Below are 21,054 nucleotides of genomic sequence, written 5' to 3' on the forward strand. Positions count from 1 at the left end.
TTGTTTGGGGAGGTTGTCACGGGAGAATTTGCTCCAGGCTCAGCAGCGTCAGCAACGCCTGTATGACAGAGGGGCTAGACTCAGGCAATTTTCACCGGGAGACAAAGTGCTTGTATTACTCCCTTCTTCCAGCTCGAAGTTGCTCGCCAAGTGGCAAGGACCCTTTGTGGTCACATGGCGAGTCGGGGACGTTGACTATGAGGTCGCTCGGTCGGACAGGGGAGGGGCCACGCAGATTTATCACCTCAATCTCCTTAAAGAGTGGAGAGAGGTTGAAACCGCTTCTCTGGTAAGCCTGGTTAAGGAGAGAGATGAGTTGGGGCCGGAGGTGCCAAATTCCATCATCCCCGCCTCCCTCCCTTGTGATGACCATCTCACACAGGCCCAGAGAGCGGACGTTGTCGCGTTACAACAGCGTTTTGCTGACGTGTTCTCCCCCCTGCCCGGCCGGACGTCTCTCATTGAGCATCATTTTGTAACGCAGCCTGGCGTGACGGTGCGTTCACGGCCCTACAGGCTTCCTGAGCATAAACGGCAAATCGTGCAGAGGGAATTGGCTGAAATGCTGAGAATGGGAGTGATAGAAGAGTCGCACAGCGCCTGGTGTAGCCCCATCGTTCTGGTGGTGAAGAAGGATGGGTCTATACGGTTCTGTGTCGACTATCGCAAGGTGAATGAAGTGTCACGTTTTGATGCTTATCCCATGCCCCGGGTCGACGAGCTCCTGGATCGGCTGGGCACGGCCCGTTTTTTCACGACACTGGATTTAACCAAGGGCTACTGGCAGATTCCCTTGTCTGCCGAGTCCAGGGAGAAAACGGCCTTCTCCACTCCGTACGGGTTGTACCAATTCGTTACGCTTCCGTTCGGCTTGTTCGGGGCCCCTGCCACCTTCCAGCGCCTCATGGACCGGGTGCTGCGCCCGCACGCTGCGTATGCTGCTGCCTACTTGGATGACGTGATCATCCACAGCGACACCTGGGCGGAGCATGTGCAGCGGGTGGCCGCGGTCCTGGAGTCCCTGAGGGGGGCGGGGCTCACGGCCAATCCGAAGAAGTGCGCGGTTGGACGGAGGGAGGTGCAGTATCTGGGGTACCACCTGGGGGGCGGGCAGGTGCGTCCACAGGTGGAGAAGACGGCGGCTATCGCATCCTGCCCGCGCCCCAGGACGAAAAAGGAGGTGAGACGGTTCTTGGGGTTGGCGGGTTACTATCGTCGCTTTGTGCCGGGGTTTGCGCAGCTAACCAGCCCCCTGACCGATCTCACTCGAAAGGGTGCCCCGGATCTGGTCCAGTGGACGGGGCCGTGCCAGGCGGCGTTTGTGCAGGTGAAAAAGGCTCTCTGTGGGGAGCCGCTGCTTCACACTCCTAACTTTTCCCTCCCTTTTGTTCTGCAGACTGACGCCTCGGACAGAGGGCTGGGAGCCGTTTTGTCCCAGCAGGTGAGGGGGGCCGACCGCCTGTCTCTTACATCAGCCGGAAGCTGGCGAGAGCGGAAAGCGGGTACAGCACCGTGGAGAAGGAGTGCTGGCCATCCGGTGGGCGGTCGGCTCCCTTGCGCTATTACCTCCTGGGGCGCTCATTCACCCTCTGTCGGACCACGCCCCGCTGCAGTGGCTCCACCGCATGAAGGATGCCAACGCCCGGATCACCCGGTGGTATCTGGCTTTGCAGCCTCTTTAAGTTCAAGGTGGATCCATAGGCCGGGGGCGCAGATGGCGTGGCCGATTTTCTCTCCCGCTCGCGGGGGGGGGGAGTTGGCTCGGCCGGTGAGGCTTCCCGGCCTCAGTCGGGCGGTGGGGGTGTGTGGCGGAGGCGGGGCCCCGGGCGCGGCTGCAGGGGAGGAGTGGTGCAGTGGGCTCAACGGGGCGGTACGGGAGACGCCGGTAAGAACAGCTGATGGTGATTATGGACTGACGATGGTTTTCCCTCCCCTGTTTTATAGTGAGACGGAGAGCGGTGGCGAGAGAAAAAACGACACACGTCAGCTGGGAATGAGCTGTCAGTCTATGTGAAAAGCATAAACCTGTGAAACGTGTGAATAAATGTGGAACCTGGCAATAACAACCTGCGTGTGCGTGTACCTGTGCCTCGTATATTCCACAAAAGGGTATAAAAGAAGAAAAACTAATGACATGGCCACCTTGTTCACCTGCTCTGAACTCCCATTGAGAACCTGTGGTCCATCATCAAATGTGAGATTTACTAAGGAGGGAAAACAGTACACCTCTCTGAACAGTGTCTGGGAGGCTGTGGTTGCTGCTGCACGCAATGTTGATGGTGAACAGATCAAAACACTGACAGAATCCATGGATGGCAGGCTTTTGAGTGTCCTTGCAAAGAAAGGTGGCTATATTGGTCGCTGATTTGTTTTTGTTTTGTTTTTGAATGTCAGAAATGTATATTTGTGAATGTGGAGATGTTATATTGGTGTCACTGGTAAAAATAAATAATTGAAATGGGTATATATTTGTTTTTTGTTAAGTTGCCTAATAATTATGCACAGTAATAGTCACCTGCACACACAGATATCCCCCTAAAATAGCTAAAACTAAAAACAAACTAAAAACTACTTCCAAAACATTCAGCTTTGATATTAATGAGTTTTTTGGGTTCATTGAGAACATGGTTGTTGTTCAATAATAAAATTATTCCTCAAAAATACAACTTGCCTAATAATTCTGCACTCCCTTATTTTCAGTTGCTACAAACGGGACAGACATGACTGGGGGATAGGACAGGGAGAAGAGAATGAAAGAAAGAGAGGGAGAGAAAGAAAACCAAAGGGGAGAAGAGACGGTGAGAAGGGGGGGAAGAAAGAAAAAAAAAAAAAAAAACAAACAAAACACCTGGATCACCTGTATGGAGAGAAAAAACAGAAGAGAAAGCTAGACAGCGCACAATGTGCTTTGAGGCAGCAGCCAAGAAAGCTGTAGTCCGCGTCTGTGAACACCCGTGTGTACACCTGTGTGCATACCTGTGTGGATCAGCATGCTTGTATTCCAAAGGTTTCTCCATGTAACGATCTGCTAGGGAGTGTGGGGAGCCATAGCCCCGTCCACCAGGGTATGAAGCAGGTATGGAGGAGATCCAGGCCCCAGATATCCAGAGGCCCCAGAGTACAAGGACCCAGGAGGACCCCGGTGCTGTGGGCCCCTCCTGGGAAGAGCTGAGTAGAGCCCCAAAGGAGAGGTCACCCCGCAGCTACGGAGCAGAGGCCAGAGGGGGTTGCAGTGGCGTGCCCGCGGGCTCTGCCGGCAGCCAGCTGTGCCAGAGAGGACCGAGCTTCAGGCCCAGAGGCCAGAGGCCTGAGGGCATCCCACCCCCCGGAAGGAGCCCAGCCGGGCCACAGGCGCCCGGCCCCGCCAATCGGCCACCAGGAGTGAGCCGGTACATACATGAGCGCCCAGCCCCAGACGACAAGGACCACCAACACACCAACGTCTGAGGGCATCAGCCACCGGCAGGGAGTGTGGTGAGGGGAGATAGGCCTCCGTACTTTAGAGGGCCTGAGATGTACCCAGAGAGGTTGAGTCTAAGACCCAACCTGACATATAGACACAGACGAACAGGCACACGCGGACACAGACGTGCATTCCCACCCCATATGCACAACCAAATACTCGGCACTCACCCAACGTGTAGACAGACACAAATAGACACTGCACAGACAGTCGCACTCCCCAAACATACTCTATATCCCAGGTCCAGGTACCCCCGCCCTCAGAGGGGCAAGCCGCACCTAGACCCAGGAGATGTAACCCTTCTCTCTGGGGTGGAGGCAAGCGGACCACCTCCTTATCTGCAGTAGCAGGGAGGCCCCGCATCCCAGACCCCAGTCTGACGGCCAGCACCTCCTCCCAGCCCCCCAGCCCTGACGGCTAACAGAACCGGGGTGAGTGAAGACCTCAAACCTCCCTACGCCCGCTCATATGTAGTGTTGCTGTGTGCTGTTCTAAAGTGCATTTAAAACTCAGGAGAGCATGGTACTAGCTTCCTCTCAGAGAGCAGCACGGCTCTCTCCCGAAAACCCTTAGTGTCTAAATGCATTTAAAATTGAGGGTAGGGCACCAGCGCCAGAGGTGGGTTGGAGTACACCGACCATCCTCTGGATGCTGTAAAAGCCCAAGGCCCATATGTATGGAGTGGGTGGGTGTCGGGGCGATCTTAATAAACAGAAGGGTACAGTTTACGGCCTCTGAGATTAAAGCTGACAAAAACGGGAGATATTTGGTTGTTGTAGGCACCATGTACAATGTACCCGTCCTCTTAGTCAATGTGTATGCGCCAAATTTTGATAATCCAGGTTTTACAGATGCACTTTTGAGTAGTCTCCCTTCCCTTGATACTCATCTTTTGATATTGGGTGGTGACTTAAACTGTGTTATTGATCCTGCCTTAGATCGCTCGAATCCTCGGACCCTGACCCAATCCTCTATGTCCAAGTCTATTTCAGAGTTTATGTTTCAGAATGGTTTTGTAGATCCCTGGAGGTTTTCTAACCCTACTACCAGAGCGTACTCTTTCTTTTCTCAGGTACATCAGTCCTTCTACGGCAGATGCTGAACCTTTTACTTCGTGCGCGGCGACTTATTATGAACATGGTGATAAGCCCAGAAGGCTTTTGGCCATCTTCTCAGCCATTAATTTCTCAAATTAAAGATGCGGCAGGCAACTTGGTCTCTGATTCAAAGGAAGTAAACGAGGTGTTTAAGACGTATTATTCCTCCCTATATGAATCTGAATCTGCTGCTGACGCCTCTGAGATGGATTCTTTTTTTAACGGTCTTATAATGCCCACTGTCGATCCTGTTATAGCTGAACAATTAGATGCCCCTTTAGGCTGGATGAAGATTGTGCATGCAATCAAGACCATGCACAATAGTAAGGCACCAGGACCTGACGGGTTTTCAGTTGAATTTTTAAAAACATTTATAGACAAGTTAGCCCCACTACTTCTTTCAGTGTATAATGAATCTTTTGAACGTGGTCTATTGCCCCCTACATTGTCTCAAGCACTAATTACTGTTCTCTTAAAGAAGGGTAAGGATCCTACGTCTTGCACCTCGTATAGGCCTATTTCACTGTCTGAATGTTGATGTTAAAGTCTTGGCTAAAATTTTAGCAATTCGCCTTGAAAAGGTTCTTCCTACTATTATTTCAGATGAACAGAATGGCTTTATTAAAGGCCGCCAGCTGTTCTTTAATGTCCGCACGCTTTTGAATGTCATTCTTTCCCAACACTCGACCACTAATCCAGAAGTAGTTATCTCACTTGATGCTGAGAAAGCTTTCGATCGTGTAGAGTGGAGCTTTCTCTTTGCGGTCTTACAAAGATTTGGTTTCAAGGACAGATTCATTTCATGGATTCGACTGTTGTACAAGGCACCCCAAGCCAGTGTCTATACAAATGGTGTTTCCTCTGGCTACTTCTCATTGTCACGCGGCACGAGACAGGGTTGCCCCCTGTCCCCCCTACTTTTTGCTATTGTAATTGAACCCCTATCTATAGCTTTGAAGGCCCTTCCTCATTTTCGTGGTATTTCCCGGTCAGGCCTTGACGTAAAATTGTCTTTATATGCAGATGACCTGCTTCTATATGTTTCTGATCCCTTATCTAGCATACCATCGATTGTGTCTCTATTAAACAAGTTCGGCTCTCTGTCAGGTTACAAAATAAATCTTCTTAAAAGTGAATGTTTCCCCATAAATTCTTTAAGTCTTACACTTAAACAATCTGACATTCCTTTTAGACTTAGCCCTGCCGGCTTTAAATATTTGGGAGTTAACGTGACTCGTACTTTGTCTTCTCTATACTCTTCCAATTTCTCCCCTTTAATGACTCAAATTCAATCAGATTTTCAGAGATGGAAATCGCTACCTTTGTCCCTAATTGGTCGGATCAATGCTGTAAAGATGAACATTTTGCCTCGATTGTTATTTCTGTTTCAGAGTATTCCTATATTTTTACCTAAAGCTTTTTTCAAAGTTAGACCAGCTAGTTAATCGTTTGTGGGGAGGGAAACACCCCAGGGTGAGGAAATCATTATTACAGAGACTGACGATTTGATGGTGGTCTTGCCTTGCCTAACTTTTTATTTTACTATTGGTCCTCTCATAGTTCACAAATTGACCCATTGGCTTGAATCTCAAGAACTGCTGTGGTGCAAACTGGAACGCCTGTCGTGCACTTCCTCATCCTTAGAAGCTTTATTGTTCTCTCCACTACCACTTAAGCCTTCTCATTTCACCCAAAATCCCGTGGTACAGTCTAGTCTAAGGGTCTGGTCACAATTCAGGAGTCATTTTAAGTACATCTCTGCGTCAGTACACATGCCCATCACGCAGAACCATCTGTTTACTCCTGGCCTCATTGATGGTACCTATGTACAGTGGAAGCGTCATGGTATTAATACGTTTAAGGATCTCTATAAAGATGGCACTTTCTTAACTTTTTTAGACCTGTGTTCAGAAACAAATCTTCTATGAGAGCATGAGGGTGGGAATGGATGTTTGTGTCTGTGTGTGCCTGTATGTCTGTGTCTATATGTCAGGTTGGGTATCAGACGCCACCTCTCTGGGGACACCTCAGGCCCTCCAAGGTTTGGAGGCCTATCTCCACCCACCACCACTTCCCCTGCCGGTGGCGGACTCCCTCAGGTGTCGGTGTGCTGGTGGTTCTTTGTGTCTGGGGGTGGGCGTCCGGGTACACACCGGCTCACTCCTTGGCGGCCGCTTGTCGGGGCCTGGGGCCTGGGGCTCGCTCGGGCCCCCTTTGGAGGTGGGGTGCCCCCGGCCTCTCGGCCTGGGGCTCGGTCACTCAGGCACAGCTGGGGGCCGGCGGAGCTCACGGGCGCGTCACTGCAACTCCCCCTGGCTTCTGCTCCGCGGCTGCTGGGCGAGCCCTCATCTGGGACTCTCCTCAGCTCTTACTGGAACAGTGGCGCGGCTGCCCCTCTGTTGGTCTTCCATGGTCTCTTGTGTTCTGGGGGCCTCTGGATGTCTGGAGTTTTGATCTCCTCCATACCCGCTTCACACCCTGGAGGACGGGGCTGTGGCCCCCCCACACTCCCTAGCAGATCATTACATGGAGAAACCTTTGGAATGCAAGCATGCTGATCCACACAGGTATGCACACAGGTGTACACATGGGTATTCACAGACGCGGACTAAAGCTTTCTTGGCTGCTGCCTCAAAGCACACTGTGCGCTGTCTATCTTGCGTGCTGCACAATATCGTTTATTATTTAGTAACTATTGATATCTATGACTAGCTAGTTTATTGTGATGGTGCTTTGTTTTCTCTATTATTATGTTGCTCTTTGTTGTTTGCTGTCTCCTCTGTTTGTTTTTTTTGTTTGTTTGTTTGTTTTTTTTCTCCATACAGGTGACCCAGGAGTTGTTTATTTTTCCCCCCCCTTCTCACCGTCTCTTCTCCCCTTTGGTTTTCTTTCTTCTCTCCCCCTCTTTCTCTCATTCATTCCCCCTGTCCTATTTATTAAAAAAAAAAAAATGACAAAGGATGAACTGAAGCTCTGCCATCACGTAATGTCGCATACTGCTGTTTCTGATGTCATTTAAAAAAAAAAAAAAAAAAAAAAGAAACAAATCTTCCGGCTACCAATCTATTCGTTATTTTCAGGCACGGCATTGCACTTCTGCTCTCTTCCCCTCCTACCCTCTTCTTCCAAATGTCCAACCGTGGGAGGAATTCTTATCCCTTAAACCCAATAAGAAGTCAATTATATCTTTAATATATAAACAACTTATGGATTTAAATGTCCATTCAGTTGCTAAAATTAGGGGGGCTTGGGAGCGGGAGTTAGGAGTAATTTTTTCGGATCAGCAATGGGAGAAAGCAGTATCCAATGTCCGTTATAGTACGTCCTGTGCCAGGTTACAACTTATCCAGTTCAAGGTGTTGTACAGGGTTTACTATTCAAAGTCTCGTCTGTCTGAGATTTACCCACAAGTGATGGATCAGTGTGAGAGATGTCATGCCACCCCATGTGACCTAGGCCATATGTTCTTTCTGTGCCCAAGACTCCATGGCTTCTGGAGTCAGTATTCAGTTATTCTTTCCAAGGCTCTTGGGACCCAAATCTGCATGGACCCTTTTCTAGCTGTTTTTGGGCTTCCAGTCAACACTGGTCTAACCGACCCTACACACTTCAAAATATTAGCCTTTACATCACTTTTGGCTAGACGTTGCATCTTACTCCTTTGGAAATCTTCAAAGCCACCTTCAGTTTCTTTTTGGTTTAGAGATGTGATGTCATTTCTTAAATTGCAAAAGATAGGCCTTGTGGCGAAGGGCAAATACAGAGAATTTTATCGTATCTGGGGCCCCTTCGTAGACTATTGCAAGTCATTAAACGTCTCTACCCTCCCCTTTTTTGTGTGTGTTTTGGGGTTTGTTGTTTGTTTTGGTTTTGGGTTTCTTCTTAGTTTTTGTTTTTGTTTTTTTATGTTTTTCCAATTTTATTATGGTGTGTGTGTGTGGGTGTGCTGTGTGTGTGTGTGTGTGTGAGTGTGTGTGTTGTTGTGTGTGTTGTGTGTGTGTGTGTGTATGTGTGTGTGTGTGTGTGTGAACATTCAGCTTTGATATTAATGAGTTTTTTGGGTTCATTGAGAACATGGTTGTTGTTCAATAATAAAATTATTCCTCAAAAATACAACTTGCCTAATACTTCTGCACTCCCTGTATGTCTGAGGAAAGGTCCGTCTTTAGTTGCTGTATGTCGGACCTGATAGACGTGAGATTCTCCTCAAACGCTGCCGTCAGTTCCTTTTTAAACAGTGCTGAAATTTCTTCACGAAGTTCAGAGAGGAGTTCAGCCTTCGTGAACTTCTCCGTATCGACGAGCAGCGTGTCGGGCGACCCACGCAGTGGCGAAGTTTTACCACGAGGCGGGGATGCAGTGTTAGCATCAGGCCGCAAGTTCGGCTGAGAGGTGTTTGCGCTCTTATTAACCTTACGCGATATTCTAAACGCAAAAAGCAAAAACATTTTTGTCTCAGAACTATACAAAACAGTTGATATATTTTAAAAAAAATGTCAAAATGTGCCTGGAAACACTCGATAATAACTAGACACTGTAAGAGCTGCATTCGGTGCGACCTATGCCATGTTCACATAAACCGGAAGTCCCTTTGTTTGTTTTTTTATCATTTGAGTTCCCACCAAATGATATAAAATAGAATAAATTAAAACAGAATTCAACTTTATTGCCATTGCACATGTCACAGGTACAGGGCAACGAAATGCAGTTTGCAAAAAAAAAGACCATCAAGCCAGGGCAGTTACTTGATTAGAAACACACAAAGTAAGCACAAAGGAAGTGTGTGCAGCCATCACGTGCTCTTCTTCATGCCTAACTATCCAAAAACAAGGTCGACAATATGTCAAAACATGATTTGTAGAGTGCATGGCCTCGAGGTCAAAGGCTTTGAGAACATGATGAAGGATACATGTGTGATTGTCATGAGTCCATGTTGGGCCTGCACCATGTTGATATAAAGATGCCAAAAGCTTCTGACATGTCCCCATGTTTCCCAGAACAATGTAATAACAACTTGACGTCTGACTGACTGTTACAAGATCTTTGAGTGCAGCAAGAATTCACACTGGTGAAAAGAAATTTTTTCAATCTCTAGGGGTTCACAAGAAGGCTTGTTACATCTGTGGATATGTTTCAGTACGTGTACCTCTCTTTTCGTAAAGGCACGTGGGGTTTTACAACAAGCAGTATATTAAAAACAAACATGTCTACAAAATTCTATGGGAAATCCTAAACTGTCATACTATTAGCTCAAATATTTCCTCTAACACTAACACTATATTGCTAACACTATCATGTTAGCAATAAATAAATATTCTGAGAAGGTCAAGTGGACTACTTAAGAGAATGATTACACCCGAATTGGTAGTCATTACATTAGCCATCATCAACTGCTGACAGCTACTGGTTAACATGTTAGCAACTAGCAAGACAAGTCATGCCCTGTGAGCCAAACATTTACTGCATTATTTTTTAATTTAGTAATCAAAAAGGTCATGATGCTTAAGGTAAACTGAAAATTGATAAACATGTACCAAATAATATTTGTCTTTAGTGACTTTTGCAAGTAAATAAAAATCTCCTATCAGTTACAAAAGGTTCACGATTCAGCCTGAGGAAGGTTGTTGTTGTTAACAAATTAGATAACTATAAAAATGACTGTAGGAGAGTATACATGTGTGTGTGGTGCATGAATTATTGTGCCACATGTGCACATGCACACAACTCTCACAACTGAGGAAAAACTCAATTGGATGTGAAAAACATAAATCCATTTTTACTTAATGTTTGTCAAACCCAAATCAAGCTACATTCATTGTTAAGTCTTCTTCACAAACTACGACTCAGTTTGACTTCTGATCATTTCATTTTCTATCTCCTAGTGGAGTCAGACTGCAGTACCTCATCTAGGCTGCAGGCTACATTTTCTCTTGCTTGACAGCGAGAGATGAGGAAGAGAACGGCGGTGAAATCTTTAGTGGTTCATACATCAGCGTCACCACATGTATCTTCCACTGCATGCAGGAAAGTCAAGTGTGAATAGGTTTTGCAGTCTTACGTCTTCCATTGCCATGGTGTAAAATTTCTTCTTTTGGATCCAGAGAAAGAAAATACAGCAGCAGAGAGCTGCAGACTGTGGGTGGTGAGTGACCCAGTCGCAAACCAGAGGAACCAGATTGAGACCAACATTGTTGCAAATAACAAGAAACCTGAAATGCTCTGAATTCACCTTGAGAGACCAGGTTTGTAAAGTATGTATATAGATTTAATAATATTTGTCCATGTTGTATGGATCAATTTGAGCATGGGGTTGAACAGGAACAAATAATAACATTTCCACCATGGATATAAATATCCCATACAAAACACCACAGGCTTGCAAAATTCATCATTAAATTACATCCTGTTTGTATACCAGCAGTTTCCATTTCCATTACCATCTATAAACATATAAACAAACTTGGAATTTTACCTATAATTGTTTGCCTTTGGAGAACTGTATTTGTGGCCTTCATGTAGTTTACAGGCAGTGATCTGTCAGGATATAAGTATTTGTGCCTGTGAAAATTGCTGTGACGCAATGGACAAATAAGCACTTAGCTCTAAGAATTGTGTTTTGCTCAAAGGATTCAGTGCACACCCTAAGATCTAATCACTAAAATGTTTCTATATTGTAACTACATTAATAGGTCACTAGTGATACCATGCATCATGACCCTTATGGACTGGACAATTTGACAATATTGATTGTAAAATGTCAGATGAAGACATCGTTGGTCTTTTTCACATGTGACATACAGCTTGTCTGCTTCAGATGTGGGCTCACTAATGAAAATTCTCTTTTAGACTGAATGTTGAGTTCTTTAGCAGCCTTTGTTAAATGTTTTGACTGTCAGGTTCTGATTTTTGTTAACATTTTAAAATAAAAAGCTGTTTGAATCATTATTCCATCACTGTAAACTGAAACATGAAAATCTAAAATATTCCACACAGCTTTCTGTGAACCTGTAACCTCATCTGAGGCGCCTACATGGAACAACACATCTTGGAGGTCCTGAGCTCCATCCCTGTGGTATAGCTGCTGCCACATGGATGTAACTCTAGAAGACTTAGTATTAATGACCAGTGTCCGTGGCCTTCTTGTAATCCACTTAACATCGTCACACAGGGTCGGCATGGCTACTGCTGCAGGGCTCTCATACCCTAGCTGGACACGGTGCTACATTCCATTTGAGTGATGTATTGCTGGAAGATGGAGAACCGGTTTTGCTACTTAAATTTATATTTGGTTCTACAAACTTGTTCAAAAGAGGACGCTGCTAGAAACCCAACAGAATAACACAGACTACTAAAAGAATGCTTCATTGTGACACTGTGACCAATTTGTAGCAAACACAAGATAGTTCCTGACCCAAAGAGCACTCTAACCTTAAAGATTACGTTTCCAAATCAGTGCAATTAAAACTGCTTTAACAGAGGCCAGTAAAAGACTTGGGGGAGGGCCACAGCAAAAGTTTAAGAAAATACAAGTGGACAGCTCTAACATAGACAGTGCCTTGGTCCCTTGACCCTTCTATCGCACCACATGTGTAGCAGCAATTCTTCATCTGCAAGAACCCTCATGATGAACTTTTACCCCTTATTCTAATTTTCAAACATGCGCAGAGTTAATTTAACCTGCTCAGCTCCATCATCAGTGTATACATACACTGCCCTGTGTTAATGAATGGCCGACTGCACAATGACTGAGACATGTTGTTATGATTTCCACACATTCTGACATTTTCATGCCAAAAGAGAATGAAGAGCATCCCCTGTTCACGTCTTACTCTCCACCCTCAGGTTCCTAAAGCACTGCGACTGAGAAATACGTCTAACGGTAGCATGCCCCAAAGACCCTTTGCCCACAGACATGAGGTAATGGTGAGGCTAATTAGGCTGAGGAGACAGTGTTGGCGGAAGCTCCTGGCCTGAAGCACCATTAGTCTAGAGTACAGTCTCCCAATGGTCAAGGGCATTTACTTTGGGATGAGGAAAACAGAGCAGCGTCCCAGGCTGGCTGCTATGGTAAAGCTGCGGTGATGGACTGAGTTACCACATGAAAGACTGGGCACAGGGACGATAGTGGAACGAAAGAGAAAAAGGAGACCCAGAGAGAAAGGCTCATTCAGGAAAAGGATGGAGACTCTCAGCGGGACTCCTCTTCCTTCTTACGCACACGGCATTCTTCTGATGCTCATGATGTACAGTTTGTTATGTTACAGAGGCAGGACGTATCTCATTGAGCCGCATTTAGGATATTGGCCTCAACACAGTCATTTTAAGGCAGTAAATCAAAATGATTGCAGCACATATCGTAAAGCGAGGCAGAAAAATTTTGCTTTAACTGTTTCAGAATCGGGGACGTTCAAGGAACCTCTGTGACACATCGCTGGGCTCAGTATGGGATGGGCTTTCTGACTTTTACAATGTTACTCCTCCTTGCGCTGGCCATAATCTGCTAAACAGTGGGTTCAGTTAATGCATGGATTTATGGACATGAAAATAAATACATCAAGTACATCAAAAGATTTGTGAGATATTACTGCAGTGCAACAGAGCAACATTAATCTTACGAATTTAAGGTAAAAGCAGAACTTTGCTTCCTATAAATCCTCAGATTCATTACAAGTTCTGTTTAAATGGGGAATAGAGAGGGAGCAAGTTCATGTGAGAGCTGGAGAAGGCACTGCTTGGCTTTTTACTCACATGGCAGCTCACTTCTCAAGGAATATCAAAGAAAGATGATTAAAGAGGAAGAAGAAGATTTGTTACCATAAATCAGTCAGGGACTACAGGCAGACTTTTATGATTTTTATATGAAGATTTATGAACTCAAATCATTCTTTGCTACTACTTACAGAACTGCACTGCCACTTACCTTTTTATTTCTTCATCATATATGCAGACCCGTATGTATATACATAGTATTGTTCAGTATTACATCATCGCTCTTCTAAAGTACCTTGGCATATGTGGCTGTTTCTCCTCCCTTTGTTATCCACTTTCATGGGAAACCTAATCTGTGAACACATGTTTCTGGCCTCCAGAGCTGGAAGTGAATAAAGCACAGCATCTGGGCAGATGTAACCCCTCATCACTCTGAAAATGGTGTGGGCTTCTTTAGGTTCATGCTAACTGCATCAAGCAACCAGGAAACAAAACAGTATGTCAGTCACTACCTCTCATGACACAGCATCAAGGAGCTCATCGTTTGTTACTGACAAATGTCTCGGGGGTGTGGGGAGCAACTTTCCTTTCTAGGGGAACTGTAGTGCTATCAAAACATAGCTTGTCAGCCTTAAGTCAGGCAGAGTCAAATAAACATTTAGAAAAACCTGCAGCAGATGAGATAGTAGGTGAATAAAGACATGAACTGGAGTATGCCGAGCAAAACCATGACATGCAACAAGACCTTAGATAAAAGCTAGGAAGCAGCTAGGCTGCTTCAAGTCTGTGACAGTCTCTAGCCTAGAGATGGTTGCTAAAATGATGTAGAGCACTGGAGCGCTTTTCATATTACTTCCTTAACACCTCCAGAATATCAAAAGCTATCACAGTTAAGTATTTGTACCCTGGACAACTTGATAGCTTTTGGAGAGAAAAACTTTGCTTATTTGCCCATTCGTTCACTGAGACTGTGTTTAGCCTGGGGAGCATGGAGGGTTAGTGTCATATTACTGTATGTAAAAGCAGCCTTAGAGTAGATATGTTTCTCTGTTATCCTAATTAGGAAGAAAAGGTAAGTGGAAGTCATTTAAAAGAAGCAATGTATGGACTAACTACTTCCTCCCTTTGGCCTGAGTAAGTGCCATTACCTTCTCCTGACCTTCCCACTACCTCCTCCTCCTCCCTCACCTTGCTGTGTCCTTATCCGCCATGACCGTAACAGCCCCCTCCTCTTCTTCTGCTCTGTTCTTTTCTCAAAGTGAGCACTGTGGAAAAGAGGAAACATTAAGGCTAGTGGAACCTGATTTGGATCTGTGAGGGATTTCTTTGGAACATCATCAAGCGGAGGCCTGCTGAATCCTCCAGTGAATTGCTAGCTGAACTTCTCAAGAGCTCCCCTTTACCACCCCCACCGACTTCACCTTTTCACAACCTTGGTTCTCAAAGGTCCAGTCACATCTGAGTTAGTAATTTGGCACACATCTATAGCTGGACGCTGGGGTGTAAATAGATTACACTTGCCTGGAGTTTTCCTGAATGAAATATGAGTGGATTTTTTCCTGAGACTTATATTCTAGAAAACAAAGAATATAGCTGAAATTTAGCTAAATGAGTCCACTTGATTTTAAAGACATAAAGGGCAATCAGCTCATACCAGAATTGAGAAGAAAGCAAAATCTGAAGCTACAAGAGTTGTAGCAATGTTGATAATAGAGTCAGACTAAGTGGCTAGCTATGTTGGAAATCAATATCCCAGATGTTGAAGTTATGTTAATCTATGAATCTTACAAAGTAAAGTGCTAGTTTAAAAATGAGGAAGGGAGGCCTAGAGAGAGTGACTCAAATTAACAATAAACTCCTAATAGTCATAAAATCAGATTCAGCTACTTAAGTTGAAGTCCTGGAAGAGTACTTGGAGTCAGTATTAGCAGCTTTGATCAAGCTTTTTTATGTAAGTAAAACTAAGGACTCCACCCTAATAAAACATAGTTGTGAATATTTTCTTCTACCTGACATCCAAGAGTGTCCAGTTTTGGAACTTCAAATGATAAAGATGTAATGCTGTTGAATGGACATTACAACACCAAATAACACAACTGTGTGTGCTCTGTAAGAAAAAGGAAAAAAAACTAGACTGGAGTGATCAAAACACTAGATTGAAAAAAGGCAAGTATGTTTTCCTTTCTCCTCTTTTCCCTGGTGCTGTGCTCTTTTACAGACAAACACATGTAAGCTGTCCACGAAGAAGAAATACATCAGTCATTGGGTTTCTAATGGTCTAATGTTATAAAACCACTAAAGAAGGAGTCCTTGTTGGCCGGATTACTGATGTGCTGGCAGGACTGCTGTTCCACATTCTGGTTTGGACCAAGGCGCTCCAAGTTGTGGCCATGGATGTGTGACCCAGACTGAGACCCTGATCAATGTCAAAGTCTTAGATTCTAGAAAGAAGCCTGCAGCCACAACCCAATCACATCTGGTCAGACCTGGAGCTTCCAGACCACAGCTGAGGTCTAAATCCAACCTGATCCCAGGCAGAAGCTTATTTTTAGCTCGATGCAGTTCAGGTATGGCGACACAGCAGCCAGGCACTGTTTTATTCCTGATTTACTTCCCAACACCGTCCCTGGCAAATATTTTTTTAAAAAGATAGAAAACCTGCATATTTTTGTCAAAGCGCTTCCCTTTTCTCCTTTTACAGTCAGTATGTCTCCCAGGAGTGAGTCCAGCTGACTGGAATCCAGTGTGTCTCTGTCTCCACTTTCTTTAGTGCCAACTGCAGCTCGCTGAAGGCAACATCGACGTTGTCGTTGACTATAACCATCTCAAAGAGATGGCTGTACTGAGTCTCCATTGTCTGGGCCGTGTTCACCATCTCCTGAAAGTCTTCCTCCTGGGAAAAGAGGGAAGAGACAAAATAGATGGAAGTTAAAAACACAAAACAGATAAAAGCAGAGACCCTGAAATGAGAATCCCATACAGTCTATCTGCTGCAAAAACAAAACACTTAGTAAACAAGATGGGGGATAAGTTCACATGCTGTAAACACAAATTGCACAACCTTGAACGCACAATAAACACAAAGCACCAGATATAAACTCCCAAAGACATGGCACCCACACATGAACCCTGGCACAGACCACGCACTAAAACCTCTCCATACAACTTGACCTCAAGGAATTTTCATTATTTCCTGCACCAAATACACATGGTCATCCAATTCACAAAGAAAAGAAAATATCTTAAAAATAAGCTAAGGACAAAACATAACCATCATTTTACAAAATGCAGACATGTAAAACATACATCATTGCCAGTCTGGATTTTATATGCACGATGGGGAAATGACAGCTTGTGGACAGCACTGAGTCTGGGCTGTATGAACTTCCTGCACAGCTCACCAACTCTACTGGAGTTCACACTGAAGTAAAAGCTGACAAAAATGGACATGGTACAGATTTGGTTTTCAGTCTGCAATTTTTTATTTTTGAAGGCATATGCCTGGAAGCGATAATGATATGGTTCAGAGCTGTGGGTTCAGTACTGGATCTGACTTGATTTGATGTGAACATCAGATTTGACCTTGATGTTAACACCAGCGACTCTTGAATTCATGACCCCAAGTGAAAAATGAAAAATATGAAAAAATACACACTGGATCAAGTCTTTTATACATATATAATTGTTATGCTGTGTTGTGGTTTTATTCAGAATTCACTGACCTGTTACTCAAAAATGTCTAAAACAACATGTTAGCAACAACACAGCTCTGAACATTAGCCTCAGACAGGGCAGAATTCAACTGTAGCACTGGCTACAGTTATAGCTGTCGGACAGCGGATTGTCACCTTGAGGCATCAGGATCAGTCACTGTGTCTCAGTTCAGATCCTTTTGTAAGTTCAGCTTCATTACTTGGGAAATGTGTGGATTTTGTAGGGGTATCAGAAATTATGTTAGCAACTTTTGGCCATTAGCTTGAGTATTTTGCAAATAAAACTTATTAGGACTCCGACCTCAAATCTAATACTAAATTCTTTTACAAGACGACAATTCAAACCACACAGACACTAGACTCTTTGGTGTTTATGAATTATCTTCGATTTTCAGCATAAAAGATGGATGAATGGAAACAATGGAAAATGATGCAGTAGCCTTACATCCCTCACATTCAATATATTTATCTTACAGGAGCTGCTTGGTCATCAAATCCATGCAATGAAGCTCCCAGTGCACCAATTTCTGCTGATGTTAGTGCCGGAGGAGGTCTGGAACTCTGCAGTCACATACTCAGCAGAGCATTGGTGAACTTTATGCACTATGCATCTCAACACCCAGAAACCCTGCTCTGAAACTTTTTACAGAGTTGCTGTGGTTCCTAAAGGTTTCCACTTTGCAATAATACCACTTACAGTTGATTGGTGGAGGGAAGAAATTTACAAAAACTGTTATAGCAGCACCCTCTAATTCAGTGGTCTTGGTGGAACCACCTATTCTTTCACAAATCTTCGGAAAGGCAAATTACATGTCTATGTGCATGATTTTACAAACATGTGGAACTGAAAACACTTGGACTGAAAGATTAAGAGGTATAGCCCTATACTTCTGTCCGTGTAGTGTAGTAAAAACGTTATGCCAGTGTGACCTGCTTTAAACCCATGTTCTTCATATTCATACGATGCTCCAACATCTTTATGAGAAACACCATCCAGGTACTCCTAGCGGTAACCAAGTAGTAGACCATTTGAAACACACCTAATAACTTTGCTCCAACTCAGGTACTCAGGCACTTTCCTGTTATTTTTTTAATCTTTAAAGAAAACGAATTTATGAGCAGTTGGCAACGGCCTGTTTTTTGCTTGTTTTTTTTGTTTGTTTTTTTGTTTTTTTTACCCCACATTAAAAAACTCTTATTTTGGTTGCTAAGAGTAGATACAAAGACTGTTAAGAGTCAACACTGCAACAAAAATGACATTAAATGACTTTACTGTAAGGTTGAGGGCATGTGACAACTTTAAAAAGCAAACAAAACACTGTAGGTATCGGTATTAAAATCTTTGCTTCCTAACATGGAGTCTTCCACAGAGGTCTTTAAGGGCATGTAGAGTTTTCCAAGTCAATATGCAAATCAGCTATGCAGTGTAAAGAATAAAACCACGTGCTAACTGTGTGGAACAGCAAAATAACATATTTTTATCTGGCTGGGAGTAAATATGGCCTACCAGGGGCTCCTGTATTCATAGATAGAGGGTTCTGAAAGAGCTCAGGTATCTCTCTGCGGTAGTCACTTGGAGACGTTTTGGTTTCAGCTGTGTGGGTCCTGGCTGATTCTGCTCTCAGTCTAAAGTGGCTGCACTGATTTAGCTTTATGTTTTTACTGGGAACACTCAACCTTAGATTTCAGGACAGATATGGGTTTTATAGTGAACCCCTTTGCCAAACAGACAATTATAAATACACAGATGCACATTCATGCTCAAAACCTCTCTCACACACACAAACGCGCGCTTGCAGGATCAAGCTGAGTGTGCACATGTGATGTGTACACACATAAACACGGGCTCGTAAAAGTTTCAAAATCCTAAATGGCTCAGTTTTTGGAGATGCTTCTTCCAGCCAGCAGTTCCTTCAGAATGTTTCTGGTGGTTTTCCGCTTCATAATGGATTAGCTGCGCAGCTAAATATAAACCCTCAGTCGCTGTGACATTCAGCAAAGCCTTGTCTGTTTTTTCTGCCCAGATGTCTACCATGTATCTACCTTACAAACACAAACTCACACACTATCCTACACTCTGTTGTCCTTGGTGAGAAAGATGTGATGGTTTTATCATCCCGCGTAGAAGATTTGTGGGCCTGTGGAGCAATGTGTTCCACAGTGCAGCTACGGTAATCTGTACTGAAGCATCCACAGGACTTTCACTGTTGAAGGGAGTCTTACAGATGACCACTGTGTCCAGTGCCAGAAATACAACCCCCTTGACCTGTCCTAAACAAACCTGGGAAACGGTGTGCAGGTTATATGCATTCCTGTCCCTGCCTCCAGGTAAAAAGAACATTAATCACAGCAGGAAGCTGTTTTAGGGACAGCAAGCTGAGTTTGAGAGATGAAAAGAAAATAGAGACCTTAACAAGAAAAGACTAGTTTGGGAAGAAAGGGGTGAAGAGATAAATAAAATGAGAGTGAACAGAAACTTCAGCGAGGTTATTGTCTGGCACTGAATTCCAGGTCACTCCTCAAAGAGGAGATTGAACTGATGCCTCTTCTGGGGGACCAAACTTGAGAAAAAGCACACCCGGGACTCGTTTATTTCCATTAGGTGGCCTAATTTCCACAAGAAGTTATGTAGCATCTTGTGCCTGTTTAAGTACTTTGTAACAGCATAGATAAATTTCATTGCACAGCAACAAAATACTGAGTCACAGTTTAGGTGAACGTTCCCGCTGTTTTTATTGTAATTCTTTTATTTGTAGCCTTTATATGTTTGTTGCTTTTACCTTACAGGACTATAAATCTTTACGCATTTCAGTGGCATGAAGCATCACATGCCAGCCTCAGTATCCTCTTTTACAAGCAACCACGTTCTCTGCTGGACACCTGCTTTGTTGTGCCAATAAAACCCACCTGTCTTTGCGTTTTAAAAAAGTGTCAGAAACCAAAGAGATTTCCTCAAATCACTTTGAAATGCCTGTGGTTCTTTCAGATTGGGTGCCAGTTTCTATGCTAACCACATTACAGCTGGGATTTTGCATTACATCAGATTGTTTTGCTTGTATTCACATCACGCTTCCAGCCAGCTCGACTGAAACAATGAGACGACTGTTCCTCGGCCTTTATCATTAAAGCAGACCTGTCTCTTGCAAAGAAAAATACAGCTGGCGGTGGATTGAAAATGTCTGGGACGACTTGCCCAACAACAGCTTCCCTTCATTTAATAGTAAATATGAGATGGGTTTGGTTCTGTCAGTGTACATGAACATTTACACAGAGACTTTGTTTGTTACCTGGTTGAAATACAGCCCGCTGTCACACAGCTTTATAGAAGTATATTTGTATTACATGAGAGAATAACAGAAGCTAATAAAGGGACGTTAAAACTGCAACAGACTGTTCACAACCAGATTGCTTCTGACAACTAAAGCTTATTGTTCTCAAGACCCAGCTGGGAAATAAGGAGCGGACTGAGACAGAATTATGTTTACCTGTGTGAGTAATATAAGCTGATGCTGTGTCTGTATCAAGGTTTAACAAGCTGACCTTCAACCATAAATTCGCTGCATGTTCTAGGTGAAAGTGTATTGTGCTCTAGCATTTTCCTCAACACTTATTACCCATAAATGCACTAAATTATGCCTCAATAAGTCGGATCCTATTATATTTTGTGTTGATGTGACTTGACTAACTATCAGTACGTCAGTTTTAGCTTTTTATTAGCTTTCAAATTATTTCTACATTCCTAAACAATGACCCCTTTAGCTCAGATGTCTGCTGGCTATACCAGAAGCCTTGAAATATTGGCAGTTGTCTCCAGAGGCTCATGAGACTGTATCACTGCAGATTGCATGTGTGTGACTGGTAGCTCATCACAGTGTCATTGCCAGAGACTGCTTATTTTCAGGTCATTTCAGATCAGGTCTGATTATTACCACGTCTTTCATTTTTCTGGGGTTGTGGTGGGGAAATTAATTCATGCCAGGTCATGATTTCTCCATGGTCCATTCTGGTTTAGTTCAAAAGTTGGCAACCTGTTTGCTGTGCCACATATGGGCAGATCCAGTTTCCCATCCTT

Source organism: Haplochromis burtoni, unplaced genomic scaffold (assembly GCF_018398535.1).
Source record: "Haplochromis burtoni strain Fernald_Lab_line unplaced genomic scaffold, NCSU_Asbu1 Contig_30, whole genome shotgun sequence".
In the NCBI taxonomy this organism is placed as follows: domain Eukaryota; kingdom Metazoa; phylum Chordata; class Actinopteri; order Cichliformes; family Cichlidae; genus Haplochromis; species Haplochromis burtoni.